The following is a 5,254-nucleotide window of genomic DNA, read 5'->3' as shown; positions in this document are numbered from 1 at the left end:
TTACAACCTCTAAATGCTTTAAATTAGGTCTAAAGACTCAGTCTGGACTCAAGTGCAGATTTGGAGATAAGAGAGACAACCAGACAAGAAAAAGGTACAATTTGATAAACAGTTACTTTATGGAGCTAAAACAGGCAGTATGGGTTGTCATTGAAAAAAAAGAATTTGTCATTGAAAATGAAATTTGTCATTGAAAAAACAAAAATTTGTCTGGTGTTAATGTCTCAAGGATTAAAATATGTGAATGTTCATGATCTGTTGATCTGGTCTGGTATATCACAGCTGTCACCTCTGGGAAACCTCCTCCGAAACACACTTAAAGTATACTGAACCTTTATGATGACATATGATGAAGAAGCCTGGGGAGTGTCATGGAGAGCAAAAAAAAAAAAACAAAACAAAATAAAATTGTCTTTAATTAAACGATCCACATAAAATGTTGCGTTTGTTAGACCCCTTGATTATATTTTATAGAATAACAAAAAACTTAAAAAAAACCCAAAACAATACTATAGTGAACATTTATTTAGAAACTTCACACAACTTCACAGAGAGGGTTTAGTTGTAACATTTCCACCTGACTGCATGCACTGAAGGTTTGTGTGCACATTAGCTATAAATTCAGTAACATGAATTAATTCTGTAATTTGAGGGTACAATTTTTTAAAAACCTTTCTCCATGATACTCCATAACACACATCAGAAGTTTGCCCCTGTCTGCCAACAGTGTTAACTGATGCTTTAAGAGTGTTCTTCAATGTGCTTTAGGAACTGGCTTAACTGAACATGCAGAACAGTATATCATTTTATAGGCAGTTTCCCTAGATGGCTATCTAAACTCTCTGAGATCCCATTTTTCACCTTTGTACAGATGAACAATTCAAGAAACCTCAACTGAAATAATGAAGTGGACAAGCTTCTTACAATACTTTCCCTTTTCTACAGCAAAAATGGATGGTTAAGTGACATCATAATTCCTTATTGTATTGCAATGGTTTAAGCAACCATTTGAGAATGGCAACATGACAAATAATTACAAAATGTTGATGTTATCACAAGGCAGTACTGTTTAACTTGTTTTCATAAAGTCAAAGAGACCATCTGTCTGTCCATCCATCTATCCATCCATCCAGCCATCTATTGTTCAAACCACTTAGTCCATTTTAGGGTCGCAAAAGTGACAAGGAGAGAGGCGACACCCAGGCTTTCTGGTCTCCTGTGACTTCTTCCATCTCCTCCTGGGAGATCCTTATCAGGTGCCTGAACCACCTCAATTGGCTCCTCTCAGTCTGAAGGAGTAGTGGGTCCACACTGAGCTGTCTTGCAGATTAAGCCTGGTTACCCTGCAGAGAAAACTAATTCCAGCTGCTCGTATTCACAATTTTGTTCCGTCGGTCACTACCCAAAGTTCAAGAAACATAGGCAGGAGAAGGGATATAGACAGCCTGGTAAATGAAGAGCTTTGCCTTAACGCTCAGCTACTTCTTCACTGTTAAGATATGCTACAGCGACCACATCCCTGCAGAAGCTGTTGTAGGGAGGGGAAGGAGGGGAGAACTCGGTAGTAAACTTTGACCAAGTCTATAAATCACATTTAGTCTGAACTAGCAAACTCCTAGGCTCCGTTGATCATCTATGAAAAGTTGGTCTACTGTACTCCTGCCTCGACACAACCTGGAATGTTCCACCTAAATCTACAGGCTCAAACGTTGGTCTTAACCTCCTTTCCAATACCCTAGCATGGCATTTAGTGTGCGATATCCCGGTAATTGTGACACAGCCTCTGGTGTCGTTTCTTACAAACAGTAACTACTGCCCCAGCTATCCAGTGCAAAGGCACTGTCCCTTAGATTCGTGCCATGTTGTATGGATTTGTCAAACAAGACGGTCAACAACATCAGGAGCCTTGAGTGATCTCGTCCACTCCCTGGAGTCTTGCTGCTGCAGATTTTTATACTGTATCAGTCACTTTAGCATGGGAGATACGTTAAGGTCTACCAGTAACTATCAACTTATCTACCTCCTGCATCAAAGGAAGGTCCCTTGGGTTCACGAGTTCCTCAGAAGGCTCCTTCCAAAATCCAACAAAATCCTGACAAAATTGCCACTCAGTCAGTATCCCTTCACTTGTTGAACACAGCCTGGGTGCTGCTTCTTCCTTGTCTAAGCTGCCAGACCATTTACAAAAGTGTCTTTCAGGCCAACTGACAATCATTATCATTTCAATAACTCATTATAAACGATGCCTCTTTTCCATCGCTGTAAGGTAGACAATGTGCTACAAGCCTAGTTTTATCAACAGTAGCTGTCTTTCAAGCTACAGAAATAACATTGGTGTCAACAGGAGCCAGTTGAAGGCTGCAGTGATTTTGGTGACACTACAGTGTATCAGAGAGAAGCTATTGAATATTTGTGTCTCTCTTTGCTGTTGCAGCAGTTTTGCAATTTGCACACGGTCCCTGTTCACTCCATAGACATCAATGGTATTCGTGCAGCTTGAAAGACAGCTACTGTTGATAAAACTGGGCTTGTAGCACATTGTCTACCTTACAACGGTGGGAAAGAGGCATCGTTTATGTTTTGACCAGTGTTGCCAACTCCTCAGTAAGGAAAGTAGCTATTGGCTGTCCTAAAAGTCACTAGAAGTCGCTAAATGATGTCATCGCCTAATTTGCATAATTTCCCGTTTGCATGTAATTGTAATCAACATTGTGGCAGAGACAAAAAGTGAGTTTAAAATACCCAAAATATGTTTCTGAACTAGAGGCTAAATGCAGTGATTTATTTTAGTGTGACAGTGAAGAAACATTTTCATTTCCATCCCGCTCTGTAAGCAGGACAGGATCTGCAGAGACTTTGATTCATCTGCCGTCTGGACATGGAGTGATGTGGTTCTCCTCTAATTAGACAGTGGGATGCTGCAGGTCACTAGACTGACCGGCTGCGCTTTGGGAAGGGGAGGAGCTCACAGCGCCACCTGCTGCTTGTTGAGGACAGTAACTGCAGAACGATCCCAGCTTTCATGTCAGACAGGGGCGGATCCAGATTAATTTTAGTGGGGGGCGGGGGGCACAGGGGGTACAACAGATATTTTGGGGGGGGGGGTTGTAAGTTTTAAAGCTGCTACCGACCTCTCGCTTTTACAAAGTTTTTTTTCATGTTTTTTTTTTTGGCTCTTTAACCCAATAGGAAAGCTGTATATGACCTTTATATTTTGGACTGTTAACATTCAAATTATGATGGACTTGTTTCCTTGTTTATGTGAATTACAACATCATTAGCTGCAACATCTGCCTGTTCTGTAAAACTGGTAGCTCAACGACAGCATCCTGAGGGCAATTAAGTGACAAATATTGTGCAAGAACAGCACTATTACAACCCTGACAATTTCCACTTCTTAGAATGTTTACTGCCAATTATCACACATAAAACAAGAAATAATATTCTGTACTAATACTTCTGTACTAGCCAATACACAGTGAATAAATATTATCTGAAAGTCAGGTTATTGTTTTTTATCAGCACAATACAAAAAGATTCATGTTAGACATATTCCAGTTAAGACTAGAATATCATGATTTATGTAAATTTACCTCAATAATATGAATGTTCAGGTTAAGATTGTACAGTGATATTTATTATGTAAGTTTAACTGATTAAATTTAATGACTCTGCACTACAATATTATTTATTATTTAGATTTACATCATTATTATAATATTTAGGGTCAGACTCTACAGTATTAAGATTAAGAAATCAAATATTCTATAAAATGTAAATACACTGAACTCATTTGGATATATTTAAGTGAGACTCTACAATATTCTTTGACACAAATCTATCTAAATCAAAATTTTAATCATTTTTACTCCAAACATTTACTGGACTGATTTAAACATTAAAATCACTCCTTTCTAATCCTCTGCTGTACGTTCAAACCTGAGGCCTTAAATAGAAACACACAAGTATCTGATTGAAGAAACTTCTGCAGAGTCCTGGTTCCAGAACATGATGATAGAATTATAGACAAACTTTAACAAAAGCTGCCTGAGAGTTTACAGGTTTTTATGTTAGATTTCTTCAGTAATTTAATGACAGTTATCAGCAAAAATCAAGTGCTCATTTGATGAACTTCATTTCCTAAAACATACAGAATTGGAGCTCATATCTTTGGCAGCTGTAAAGTTTCTGCTCCTTCAAAGTTCACAACACAATGAATGAATTCCTAAAACACTCTCAATGCTGGAGAGCAATGTTCCCTGTAATTTTTCCTGAGTCTGAGCAAACACACAAACTCCCTGAGCGTTCCTTGGATCACTGTGAGCAACATCAGACGTGTTCACTGTGGTCACACCAGCATCACATCCATTCAAGTTACATGGTTCATTAAAAGAATCAAATTACAGCATTTACATTTCTGTTAAGACACTTTGTCAACAGGAGCTAGTTGAAGGCTGCAGTGATTTTAGTGACACTACAATGTATAAGAGTGAAGTTATTGAATATTTGTCTCTCTTTACTGTTGCAGCGGTTTTGCAAATTGCAGACGGACCCTGTTCACTCCATAGACACCAATGTTATTCCTGTAGCTTGAAAGACAGCTACTTTTGATAAAACTGGGCTTGTAGCACATTGTCTGCCTTGCAACTATGGGAAAGAGGCACCGTTTATGTTTTGACAACCTATATCTAACGAGTTATTGATGCTGGAAGTCCGAATCTGTGAATATCTTTCCAACTTTACTGAACTTGGGGCCACTACCACCTAAGGAGTGATATATTTAATTTTGAAAAAAGCATTTAGCCATACTTAAAGCTTTAAGTGCTTTATTAACACGGAACTCAAAATTTTGTATTGTTTTATTTTCACAGGTTCTGTCTGAAAAGAGGTGGCATCATTTTAAACAGTGAAATCAAACTAACAAAATGTAATGACCAGCCAGTGAGTAATACTGGATTCTGCAAACACATAAACAACTTTTTAAAAAAATCTATATCTTATCTTAACACAGTTAATGTATTAACTTATTTTTGTGTGTATGCATGTATTTATTGATTTATTTAGTACTGTTAACATATCAGTTCTGAGTGAATTTTTCTTAAGATAGGCAAAGGCCATTTATTGATCACATATAGGCTCTTAAATGTTTATTAAAAACTGAAAAGCATTTTAAATAAAACAATTCAATTCAATTCAATTTTATTTATATAGCACCAATTACAGTCAAATTGTCTCGAGATGCTTTACAGAACCA

Source organism: Amphiprion ocellaris, chromosome 3, assembly GCF_022539595.1.
Source record: "Amphiprion ocellaris isolate individual 3 ecotype Okinawa chromosome 3, ASM2253959v1, whole genome shotgun sequence".
NCBI classification, from domain to species: Eukaryota; Metazoa; Chordata; class Actinopteri; family Pomacentridae; genus Amphiprion; species Amphiprion ocellaris.
Note: the sequence above shows the minus strand (reverse complement) of the source record.